Here is a 13668-nt window from a genome sequence, read left to right as displayed (position 1 = left end):
ACCAGCCTGACATCCTTCAGAGGAACAATTTTAGGGCACATTCTACAGAGTTCCTCAGAAAATCCCCAGTAGAATTGATCCTTGGCTGCACAGATCATTAAACAACTCAATAGCATTATTGACTTTTCCTTCCCTATTTCATTCTCCTCATTCTGCTTCCTGGGATTCATCTTCCAAAAAAATTACCAACATCCACCTTCGAATGTTAGACTCTCTTCTGGGACAAACCAAACAAATACAGGAATTTAGAATTAAATATTTCAATAACTTATGGCACCCAGTGTTCTTTTGAATCCTGCATTTTAATTTCAAATTATTAATGGCACTGTAAACATCTTTTTAGCCCTTTGTCCATGTTATGTAGTGGCATGATTTATCTGTTTCAGAGAGATGATAGATTTATGTATTCCTGAAATGTACATTTAAATGCTTCAAATCTATATTTTAAAGTAGAGACTCTTGAACTTTGAGATCATTTAAAGAGCATTTGTTACTGTATGTTTATATTCTCTAATATGCATACCTCACTTGTTAAAACGCAGTGATAAAGGAAGGAACATATTTCCTTAACTTGACATTTTATTCTGCAGGATGTTATTTTTTCCAGGAATTCTGTTTTATGGGACTATATTAGGAAAGTGTTTATTTGACATCTGTCATTATAGGTTTCATTTACTGTTTTCTTTGTACTGTCTTACTCTTCAAGGTCAAAAACCAGTGTATTCAAGAAAACCTTCCAGCAGTTACCAGTGAACTAGCAGCATCTGAGCCTCGTTTCTCTCATTCATTGGAGAAAGCATGTTACATGCAGCTGCTTAAGCCTTTTCTTTTCTCCAAGGTGCTGATTTAGTTAGCATTTAATAGGTAAGAAAACCACCTTTAAAAATCAGAAAAGAAATTAACAGGTTTATTTATTTTTCTTCTTCCCAAAACCTGAATCTATAAATGTGTGGCATTAAATGATGTTTAATGATTAGCATTGTCTGGTGCTATGTATTTATTTAGAGATTCAAAAGCATCAAGGTTGTAGAGAGAAAAAGTAAAACCTGTGGATACGAAGTGTGTCAGAAATGTATTCTAAAGCTTTATGCAAATAACCATGCTCCTTTCTATAGTCAGGTCTCAGATGCATATGTGTATGTATGCTGGGTAGGTTGTCTGCTTCCTAAAGTGCTTTTGTTAACACCATAATTTTAAATTAAGTTTTTCAGAAAGCTGTTCCTGCTGTACATTTTGGCATCTAAGATTAGGTCAGTGGCCATAAATCTCATTTATGTTCTTAATGCAAAGGAGATATTGCTGTCTTGGGAATCATGTGAGCCAGATTCCTTCCTTTGCCCCTCTTACAAGATATTGACATATAAAGCAAAATGCTTCCATTTTGTTTTGCATCTTTCTTCATTTAAAACTTTAAATAAAGAATGTTTATGCAGGGTTCTTTTTCATTCATAAAAATGGAAATCACTCTTAGTGTCTGCATGAGTAGGCTTGTATTCTTGTTCACGAATTCACATGATAGATTGGCCCATAAAATCTTTACATTTGGCTTGTGCAGCTGAGTTCATGGCTGAATATGGAATGATAAAGAAGCTTTAGCATTTTGTAGAAAGCAAAGAAATCATGCCTTCTAGATGGCCCTTAAGCTAGCTTTTAACTGCCTGGAAATCAGCTAGAAATATTTAATCAAACTTGTCATTAAAACAGTGTTTAGTGTAAATCTTTGGGGCATAATCTGTAAATTGATGCAAAAAGATTCTCTAATTTTTGTTTGGTTTTCATTATATTTCATGGAAATCTGCCAATCCAAACACATATATACATATATGTGTGTGTGTGTGTGGTGTGTGTGTGGGGGGGGGGGTATATATATATATATATATATTTTTTTTTTTTTTTTACCTTTCTATCCATCAGAAGTTAAAATAGAAATGATGGATCATGTCACTGATCAGTTCAGCAGCCTATTTCTTTCAACACATTACTGTGTATTTACTGTTTCAGCTATATTGTTTTCAATTTCTGGCAAATAGTTTTTGATCCTGGATAGAAAATGTCAGTGCTCCCATTTCCTGTGGGGTTTTGGCCTTTTTGTGAAAAGGTAGGGGAGAACTAAGTGAATTATGATGCTGTCATCTGAAGAAACCACAATGTATTTCTTTGCCAAATTTTAGCAAGAACAGAACTGATCATCCGCTTGTATGAGCCTTTCCTTGAACCCTACCAGCAGTTCACTCAGGCTTCTCTGCCTGTTCTCTTTCATGCTGTGAGAATGTAGCATACAGAAGTCCCTTTAACCTTCCCTTTGCAAGGTTAATTGATTTAGTTACCCCCAAAGAAGATAAATTTTGTCAAAGGAATTTAGAAATCTCAATTTAGAAATTCAGGTATTTAGAATTTCACAAATTCTAATAATATTAAAATGAAATAATATTATTAGAATATTATTTCTTAAAAATATTAAAATGAAAATAAGTTGCCTCAATGCAGATACTTTATGGAGAATGCTCGTCTTTTATTAATTTATTGAAAACTGACACCACTTTCATTTACAACTCTATTTCTCTGCATTCTATATATATATACAAATGCTATCTGCTGTTACCAGAAAGCATTTGTGTATAATAATCTTAGAAATCAATACATTTTGAGTGTTAATAATAGCTAATATATATTGTAATTATCTGGTATTATAGATTACTATGGTTAAGTGTACCTCAGTAACCATGAGTCTGTATTTTCTAATATCTTTTATTGACTGATATGGTTTGGCTCTGTGCCTCCACCCAAATCTCATCTTGAATTGTACTCCCATAATTCCCACATGTTGTGGGAAGGGCCCAGTGGGAGAATCATGGGGGCAGTTTCCCCCATACTGTTCTCGTGATAGTGAATAAGGCTCATGAGATCTGATGGTTTTATCAGGGGTTTCCGCTTTTGCATCTTCCTCATTCTCTCTTTGCTTGCTGCCATCCATATAAGATGTGACTTGCTCTTCCTTGCCTTCTGCCATTATTCAGAGGCTTCCCCAGCCACATGGAACTGTAAATCTAATTAAACCTCTTTATTTATTTCTTTTGTAAATTGCCCAGTCTCAGGTATGTCTTTATCAGCAGCATGAAAACAGACTAATACACTGACCCTAAAGGAAATATCGTTGTTTGGACTAATGACATTGTTTTCCTACCTATTTGGAACAATGCACTAAAAAAACTCAGTATTAAAAATTGTGACTTACAAGCATTCTTCTTTAGTTTTATATAACTTCACATTATCTTTCTTGATAAATAATTCGAGTCTTTATTTCCTCTTAGCACCTTGTTCTCTTATCACCTTTTCTTCTTTTGGTCAGCCATATCGTCTTTCCATAACATTCATTTAGCAATACTTTTTAAGTACCTGCTCTGTGTCAAGTACTGTGCTAGTTGCTGGATTTATTACAGAGAATAAAATGGACATTTTCTGTATTCACAACGTTTAGAGTCTAGTGGGGAAAAATACATGTAATTATACAAAGTAGAGGGGAGACGGAGAGAGAGAGAGAGAAAGAAAGAGAAAGGGAAAGAGAAAGAAATGCCCCTAACTCAGATTTTTGCATTCCAGGTGTCAAAGGGGTTACCAGGTGAAGATGGCAGAAAGAAGGAGAAAAATGGTGCCTGTTAGGGATAATTAATATCATTTAAAGGAGCAAGAGAGAGAATGATGACACAGAGGACCTGAAAATAGTGGCAAAAAAGAAAGCAGAAAATTATTAAGGTAAGTCAACTTATAAGCATATATTGAGCATGTATTATGCACAGTACTATGTTGTACCATTGAGATACAAACATAACTAAGAAATAGGTCCTACCTTCAAAGAGCTTACAATTTATTTTCAATTCGTGTTGTAGATTAAGATTGAGATTTTCTGTTGGAAAAAAAAATTTTATGGACTGTTCATAAAATTGTACTTTTATTCCATGAAGACTCTTTGAACCACCTTACCTCCCTAACTACATAAAAAGACAGCTGCTTATGAACTGTCCTGAGTATATTTCTGCCCAGCTATGATAGCCTGTACCTTGTCACAAAGGAAATGTGGAGCTCATTAATTTATATATATATATATGTTTGCCTAACTTTGTCCAAGTGCATGGACATTTTGATGTTTCATGTTGCAGTGAAGATGAGAGAACTAAACAGAAAAGCTCTTACGTTGTAGAGGAGTTTAAATAAACAAGGTACAGACATAGCATTTAGCTGTTATAGCTGGTGGGTTTGCAATGTATTTGATTAGGAGTTAAGCAAATAACTAAGGAGTGAAGTGGTCATGGTACAAGTTGGTAAGTTTTGATATGGTGAGGTAGAGAGTCAAACTAGAGAGGGACTGATCAGTCTAAAGTTACTCAGAATATTCTATTTATCTAACAAAGCATGGGCTTAAAACCCCTGAATCAACCCAACTGTCTTATTTCCTAGATGAGGAAACCAAGGCCTGGAGAAATTAGAGACCAAAGTCTCAAAACAAGTAAGCAGCAAAGATGGGACTGGAACATGTCTCCTTTCACTTCACACACTCACCATTGTTTAAAGAACCTTTTCTAGAATTTTTAGTCGGTACTTTTGGTGTAGAAAAATTATATTTGGTTATAGAAAGTTGAATTTAGGAAGCATTTACAAACTAAACTACAACTGCTAAGCAAGAACTAAAATGTTTAATATGCTGCAAAAGCTTGCAACATTACACATAATGTAACCAGTATAGATTGCAGAATACAAGATTTGAATGATTAAGGCAGCTTCCTTATATGGAAATTTGTGGCATTTTATAGGGCCTTTGCACATGTAGTTCTTCTCCCAAATACTGGCATGGCTCACTTCTTCATGCCTCTTACATGTCACCTTCTCAGCAAGGTCTTTCCTGGCTACTCTATGAATGCCACACACTCACTCTGATACTTCTTCTGCTGGTTCCTTGCCTGAAATGTCTCTTTACACTCATCCCTGTCTAACATGGGATATATTTTACTTTAGTTTTTCTTACTGTCTGTGATCCACAGCTAGAATGTAAGTTCTTAGTGAAGTAGGGACAGAGATGTAAAAATTCTGACATCCTGAAGGAACTTAGTATTTATTGAATACTACATAAAACACAAGTATTTTGTCACTTACAAGACTACTTGCATGCCAGGCATGGTGGCTCATGCCTGTAATCACAGAACTTTTGGAGGCTAAGGTGGGAGGGTTGCTTGAACCCAGAAGTTTGAGACCAGTTTGGGCAATATTGCAAGATCTCATCTCTACAAAAAAAAAAATTTGTTAATTAGCTGGGCGTGGTATTGCATGCCTGTGGTCCCTGCTACTCAGGAGGCTGAGGTAAGAGGATCGCTTGAACCAGGAGGTCAAGGCTGCAGTGAATCAAGTTTGCACCTCTGCATCCAGCCCAGGCAAGAGAGAAAGACCCTGTCTCTCAAAAAAAAAAAAATTAGTTTTAAATTTTAAAGGATTATTTGACCAATTTCAAAAGAAACTAAACATAAAAAATGATTTATTAATTATGTATGTAATTTAGTATTTCCATATACAAAAATTTCAAAGGCAATTGAGCTGTAATAGGTAGTTATATTTTGTATTTGACAAATAGAAATCAGTTTTGACGGTTTTCAAGAAAAATGATGATATGTTTATGCTATTTTTATGTGTGGACATGAAAAAATTCAATGTTAGAGGAGAGAATACAATAAAAAAGTAAAGGCGAGACATAGAGTAAGTATACACATGTTCAAGTTCAGAAAACACTTGACAGTTTTCTAAACTCATAGTGCCAATTTCCACTTCCATCAGCAGTGGATTGTTTTTGTTCCACATCCTTGTCAACAGTTGGTACTGTTGGGGTTTTTTAAACTTTGTCTATTCTGATTGGTATATTGTGGTATCTTGTGTTGATATTAATTTGCATTTCCCTAATTACTAATGAGATTGAACTTCTTTCCATATAGTTATCAGCCATTTTGACACCCTCTTTGTAAAGTGCCTGTTTAAGTGTCTTGTCTATATTTCTTTTGTGTTATCTGTCCTTTTTGTTGATTTACATTATTTCTTTATATATTCTAGATACGAGACCTTTGTCAAAAATTTTTGTTGCAAGTATCTTTTCCCATTCCATTGTTTGACTTTTCACTGTCTTAATGGTATCTTTTTTGGGCAGAATTTGTCAATTTAGTGCAATACAGTTTATTATTTTTCCCTTATGGTTAGTGCTTTCAATGTCCTTTTTAAGAAAACATTTACAAGTTTAAGGCCATGAAGAAATATTATGATATCTTCTAGAAAGTTTATTGTTTACCTTCCAAATTTAGTTCTACAGTTTCCTCCCTCCTTCACCCCCAGTTGATTTTTGTGTACGGAGTGAGGTTAGGTTTAGATTTTATGTTTCCCACGTGTACGTACAATGGAATCAGCATGATTGATGGAAAGGATAATTCTTTCTCCGGGACTTTGCAGTGTTAACCTTTCTCATAAATTCAGTATTCATACAACTATGTCCCTTTTCCACACTCTTTGATCTGTTCCTGTTTGTCTATTTGTCTATTTTTGTTCTAGTACCACAACGTCTGAATTATAGTAGCTTTTAAGTAAGTCTAGTTATTTAATAGAATAAATCCTCCAGCTTTGTTCATTAGAATTATGTTGGGTTTTTTTAACCCTTTGCATTTTCATGAACATTTTAAATTCAGTTTGTCAGTTTTACCAAAAAAAAAGAAAACCCAGCTGGAATTTAGATTAGAAATGTATTAAACATATAAACCAATTAGGGGAAAATGTCAAACTTCAAAATCTGAACAGTAAATGCTCAATTGCATGTGGTGCTAAGGAACCTACAAATCCAAAAAAGTGAAATCAAGGGCACTAAATGTAACAAACTCCTGTATTTTTTTCCATTGTTTTGTGATTTTTGCACTGGGTTATATAAAATTTCTATAGCTCTATCTTCCAGCACAATAAGCTGATGTTTATATCTGTTCTTTTGGCTGTTCACCCAAAGTACTAAGATTTTGTTTTATTTAAACTTAGAATTATTTCACTTTCATAGCAGCAAGTTTGTTAAGACAGACACATCTTCCCTAATTTATCTGATACTAATTATAATAATTTTCTTTTGTTTTCCATATTAATCCAGTTTCCTAAAAGGTAAAAATTTTTTGTTTGTTGAGTTTGATGCCTTATGCCTCTTTTTTATACCTGCATTGGTTTTCCTTCAGTTTTGGTAATTATTGACTATTAGTTTATATTTATGGATAAACACCTTGATTCCTGATTCCTGCTATCTGCAATGTATGTTCTCAGTTTCAGTGACAGTTTTTTATCTCCTGGTCTTGAGTGCGTGCTCCAAACATAAGAGCTGTCTTTGGGAGACCTGGGAGAGGAAATGTTAGAAGTCATAAAGGGAACTGCTAGAAAGGACTGAGAACAACATAAGTAACAACATTATAAGGCACAGTGGAAGGAAGGAGCTGTTTTGTATCTAAGTAATTGAGGCACTTATCTGTATTATATTCTTCATCTTATTTTTGTTGAGTTTAAGAAAAATAGGATCTATCTTTCCCTCCCAGTCTTCCTACTCCTACAGTTAGCAATTTCTATTTGTAATTCTTTTGAAAGATGCCTTATGACTTTATGCAATACATTTATATCTCTACTGATAGAGCATGTTCAGATATTCTCTATTGCTCTGTTGTCCCCATTATAAAGGGTGAGGAATCAGCTAAATTTTGTTTGATGTTACCATATACTGGGCACTGTATTAACTCATTTATCCTCACTACAACCCTAATTTATGTACTGTTATTATCCTCATTTTACAGATGATGAAGCTGAGGCATTTAGAAGTTAACCAGGTCAAATTTACATAGCAAGCCAGTGGTGGGATACACTCAAGCACACTGGCTTTGATGCCTCTGCTTTAACCTTTTTGCAATATGGCTTCTCTATAGGTCAGCAAAATACCTATATTATAACTCTGTTATTGAAGGATTATATATTATGTACTTTTCTCAAGCTATTTAGCTATGAAATTTTAAATGAGAAATTTAAGTGTAGAAATTTGTCAAAGGTTTTAAAATTATTTCTGACAATTCTGATAGCAATGGTTCGTCAGTACTGATGCTTAGCAAATATATATTGGATGAATTCTTGTGCTGCATTTAGTTGTTTTATTCATAATTGTGAAAATAATTCCCTGTACTGTTAAAGCAATTTGATGGTAGAATAACTTTAGAACATCAATCCTTACTTTTAAATGAATTCTCCTTGGGCAAACAATACATAAAGATGAAATGATACAGCACAAAGTGAACAACAGACTTTTATTAAAGTATCTAAATGTGGCAGTAACTAAAAAGGTCAGCTGGCAACTGCACTGTTTTGGAAAGCTACTGACTTTGGGAGCAAAGTGATATTGACAAAGTCACCTCTACTGTTCAGATTTTGAAGTTTGATGGCATCCTGTGTTCACTCTGTAAATAAAAATACTTTAAGAAAAAAAATAAAATGAAACAAAATGTTTTCTCCTCCTTTCCCAAATGGCACACTCCCTTGGCTGTAGTCCCATAAATATGTTCATTGAAACAAAACCAAAAATGTGTAAAGCCAGACATAAAACCAAAATTTTCTATAAGAAAGCTGACTTAAAGACATTCATAGCAATGTGATGTCTAAAGCCTCTTATACCATAATAACATCATCCTTAAATAGTTTTTTCATGCCATGTTCAGAATTTGACCTCGTTTTAAAAAATCCAATTTAATTACTTTATGTCTCCACCATATAAGACTTTAGAAGAAAAGGATTAAAATCCATCTCAAAGTCATCGTGAGCATTGTCTTCATTATTTTTCTTTTATTCTTTCATTTGTTGTTTAAGTAACATAATATTTGAATGAAAATGTTAAAAATTCTGTTCAAAGGCATTAAGTTCCTTCTGAAAACTGAAGAGAATTTTCCTATTTTTGGGGGGGATTCCTTCAATCAAGTAGGTCTATCCTGAGATAAACATGATGTTCAGAGGCATATAAAAGAGTTCAGAATATAAGAACAAGCTGACGATCTAGTAGTTCCCTACTAATCCAGGAAATGTCCCAGAATACAGAACAGTTTGGAAAACATGGGAGAAAACTTAAGAGATATAGAGGAAAATTTAAGGAGATCATACTTTCAAATAAATAGGACATAAATATCTGGTAGTAGGGAAATAATTTTTGAAAATAGAAGAAAAGTGTCCTTAGTTTTAAAAATACATGATTATTCAGATTAAAGCTCACACCCAAAACTTCTTAGATGCTCTCAGGGTTATACTCTACAACTCCAAAGTAAAAGAGAAATGTAGTGATACAGAAAGGACAAGGAAAGAAAATTGTAAATAATATATATGACGTGACCAAAAATTATTAGAATATGGTTGTGAAGCTGCCTTTGCAAAATTATGATAGTAAAATAAATCTAACATAGTTGACTCCATTTTGCGTCTGACCTCCAAGCCGTCCTTAGTCATTCCTAGGCAAAGACCAAGCTAACTTTGGGAGGAATTTAGTTTATAGTTTAAAGCAAGTATGATAATAGTCTCTCCCTAATCTAACCCGCTCCTTGCTCAGAGACCAAAAACCTCCCTTGTAAGTAAGAATAGGAGTATGGGAAGGGCTTCAATGTGGCTAAAATGTAGGCGTGGTGTCTATAATCCCTTACTGATCAAGATTCATGTGGCCAGAGGTCACAAGATTTGTGACTTTCCCAATTATTCCTATAGATAACATCACTATGTAGAAGCTAAGATTGGTTTTTAAGGTATTTTCAGACTGGCCCCACCTGGACCCATGACTCATGATTCAACTGGTCCTGCATCCCCACCTAGAGGTAGACTCAGTGCATGGGAACTGTTTTCCACGCGGCTTGGATTTCATCCCCAACTAATCAGCAATACTCATTTCCTAGCCCCCCTGCCCACTAAATTCTCCATAAAAACCCTAACCTCTGAGTCTTTGGGGAGACTTATTTGAGTGATAACTTTCAGTTCACCTGGGTAGACCAGGCTCCCATCAATTAAACTCTTTCTCTACTGCAAGCCAAAGTCTCAGTGAATTGATTTTGTCTATGCAGTGGGCAGAATGAACCCATCAGGCAATTACAGTGGCAGTACAAACTGAGAAGTGGGAAGAAATGTGTCTATCCATGGTTACCTCTAGATGAATGAAATAATACTAGGAGGACATCTTTTTGAAAATCTATGAAACTGCTTTTTTGCTTACCTTCTTATTGAAGTATTACCACAGAGAAAAGAGCACAAATCAAGAATACAGCTTAATGAGTTTTTACAAAGTGATTACACCTGTGTTACTATTACCCAAGTCAAGAAATAAAACATTATCAAAACGACAGAAGTCCTCCCTTCTGCTTTGTGCCCTTCGTATTCACTATTGCTCCCCTCTTTGCAGAAAGTAATGGCAGTTCTCACAATTAACACCATAGATAATTAGTTTTGTTTGTTTTTGAACTCTATATAGATGAAAATATTTGGTATTTACTCCTATGTATTCTGTTGTGCCTGGCCTCTTTTGAAACCACCTTTGCAAAATTATGAGAAATATGACATAGTTGACTCCATCTTGCTTCTAGCCTTACAAGCTGGCTGTTTTCACTCTGTCCTTGGCATAGGCCAAGCTAACCATGGAAGGAATTTAGTTTTTAGTTTAACCTTAAAGCAAGGGTGGTGGTAGCCCTCTCCAAAGCTAAACTGCCTTTGTAAAACTAACGAAAGACCACAAGATTAGGATTATGGAAGGAAACTGAACTCTGCTAAAATGTAGGCACAGTTTCTATAACCCTTTACTGCTCAGAGGTCATCATGGGGCCAGAGGTCACGAGATTTGTGACTTCCCCAGTTGCTCCTGTAGATAACATCACAATTAGAGAACCTAAGATTGGCCTTTTGAGGTTTTTTGTTCAGACTTTTGTATTTCTGATGACCAGCTGACTCCACCCATACCCGTGGAATTTAGGGAGACCCTTCAGAGAGAAGGTCGGGGTTCAGAAAACTATTTTGAAAGCTTTTATTTTTTCTCCCTACCAAAATTCCATTGAAATGACAGAAGAAATATAAAATAATAATAAAACTTAGCAACTTTAGAAAGCAGGGAAAAGTGCCATCAGCAGTGTGAGTTTTTGGAAGGTATAAAAGAAATAGGATAAGGTGGATGGCCAGTTACAACGAAGTTGACTCTGCAGCTCCATAGAGAAGGAAAAGATGCTGCAAAACAAAAGGAACCTTGAAAATAAGCCCAAGATTAAAGACTGCAGGGAACTAGAAGGAATAGGCTACATCTGGATAGCCAGCTATTTAATTATAGGGTAGTAAAACAATTGCACCAGTACTCTGCTTGCAAAAGCAGTTGACTTTCTTATATTTGGGATAAAGCCACAAATACAGAAATCTAAATCTGATGTGGGAGATTCCCAAAGGAGCCTTTGATTGGGTAGAATCTCCCCTGACTTATAGGCCCCAAAAGAGAAGGAAGCATATATATGCAAAAGATACCCAGCCCCTACAAGCCAGGCTGACAGTGTATCCAGAATCCATGTTCTACATCTATAACCTTGGAGCCAGGTGAACATTTTCGTTTGGAATATATTCCAGCTAACAATGTAAGAACCAGACAAAGAGGCATCAAACTAATAAACAAAATAATATATCCTTTGGGAAAGCAAAATTAAGTTGAGGAATAATGAAATTTCAAAATTATTTTACTTAATATTTTTAGTGACATTCAAGCAAATAATATATCTGGGGAAAAAAGCTGTGAAAATGAAATAATTAGTGATTTTTTAAAAATCCGTAATTGGGCTGAAAAGTAGAAAGAAGAAACTAAAGATCAGTTTAGTGATCTGAAAGGTTGGACAGACTAATTTTCACATAGCTCCATGTAAAACAGCAAACACAAAAAGAGTGTAAGAATTTGTCATGCTTTATATTCTTTCTTTTCCTTTTTGGGTTTTGCAAATTCTCAGCCTTGTAATTCTTTTTCAGTCTTTCTTTACCAATCAGGCTTTATATTTTCCAGAAATTCCTACTGTTCTTGTATGTTGGTACGCCTCTAACTTTGCAGCATTTCTAAAAATATATTTTTGTTATATCTATTATGTGTGTGTGTGTGTTTGTCTGTGTGTGTGTGTGTGTGTGTGTATGTGTGTATTTCTTGAAATGGAGTCTCACTGTGTCACCCAGACTGGAGTACAGTGGCTGATCTCAGCTCACTACAACCTCTACCTCCCATGTTCAAGCAATTCTTGTGCCTCAGCCTCCTGAGTAACTGGGATTATAGGCATGAACCAACATACCTGACTAATTTTTGTATTTTTAGTAGAGATGGGGTTTCTCCATGTCGGCCAGCCTGGTCTTGAACTCCTGGCCTCAGGTGATCCATCTGCCTCAGCCTCCCAGAGTGCTGGGATTACAGGTGTGAGCCACCACACTCAGCCTCTAAGAATATATTTTTAGATTTACTTTCTACTGTCACTTTAGGAGAATTTGGAAAAGGATGAGACATAAGTTCAGTTGGTCACCTTGAACCAGACAATATGATCTTAATATGTAAAAAAAAAGTTTTCCAGCATCTACATTAAGGATACATATTATCTTAAGATTTGAGGGAAGAGCGTTTCACATTCATTACCTTGAGGTTTTTTTATTTTACCTTTTTATTTTATGTTTGGTTTATTTTTCAGAGTGTATACCTAGAAACCATGTTGCCAGAAGAAGTACTTTTCTCATTAGATTGCCTTGTCCACCAGAGTGACCTGAAGATTGGGGATGGTCTGTGTCCACCTAAAACAATCCTGCAGATTCAGAGTATTTCTTACTAGGCAGCTGCTGGCACTGGACAGTATAGTTAGTCTATGAAGGTTAGACTTATTTAAGGTTTTTTTGTTTTTGTGGCAACTAAGTATGTGAAGTAAGTTGACCAATTGGCTGTTTTTCAATGACAAAGTTTATAAATAAAAATGTATTCGTGATCTCAAGTATGTATATTGACAACTTCAAAATGCAAGACTTTGATTACAATCCTATATAAAAATCCCATAAAATATATTTACATATGATTTCATCTAGAAAAAGCTATTCCAAACATATAATACACAGATTTTTTGGTAATTAACTGAAAATAAATAAAAATTTATTTTATAGTATAGTTTTAAATGTGAAAATGATTCCTGGATCAGTTTCTGCAGTGGAAGACTTCTAGTAGTTCTTCTGTGTTATAGTCTTAGTTTAGGTTATGAAGCAAAGATATTTGTTGTTTTTATTTATTGATTTCTAGCTTAATTAAATAGTCATCAAAGAAGGTACTTCATATGATTTTAGTTTCTTTAAATTCATTGAGGCTGATTTTAGTTTCCTTAAATTCATTGTTTTCTTTATGTCCTAGCACACAATCAATTTTGGTAAATGATTTATATGCACTTGTAAAGAACATGTATTCTTTAATCATTATGTGCAGTGTTATATATATGCCAATTAAGTAAAGTTTATTAAAAGTGTTCTTTATATTTTCCTTACCTTTGCTAATTTTTTCTTTCCTTTATCAGTAACCGAGAGAGGTGGTTGTATGGATTTGTTTTCTCCATTAAGTTCTGTCAGTTTTTG

At 34.6% G+C, this 13668-nt stretch overlaps 1 protein-coding gene across 5 annotated transcripts in view; it reads left to right on the top strand.

The window, feature by feature from the left end:
- Positions 1-13668, top strand: part of DPH6 (diphthamine biosynthesis 6) — a 339756-nt gene that overhangs the window by 226395 nt on the left and 99693 nt on the right. For 3 of the 5 annotated variants that reach the window (XR_001109403.2, XR_010342041.1, XR_001109407.3), the window contains exons 9-10: positions 707-864; positions 3601-3753. The gene's annotated coding sequence lies outside the window, so the exon portion shown is untranslated. Of the gene's footprint in view, positions 1-706; positions 865-3600; positions 3754-4455; positions 4505-12749; positions 13085-13668 lie in introns of those variants that run through there. The other 2 variants (XR_001109402.2, XR_001109400.2) reach the window with 2 other exon arrangements.

Source organism: Aotus nancymaae, unplaced genomic scaffold (assembly GCF_030222135.1).
Source record: "Aotus nancymaae isolate 86718 unplaced genomic scaffold, 86718_ANA_hifiasm-v0.15.2.pri h1tg000011l, whole genome shotgun sequence".
In the NCBI taxonomy this organism is placed as follows: domain Eukaryota; kingdom Metazoa; phylum Chordata; class Mammalia; order Primates; family Aotidae; genus Aotus; species Aotus nancymaae.
Note: the sequence above shows the minus strand (reverse complement) of the source record. Positions and strands in the feature narration are given on the sequence as shown.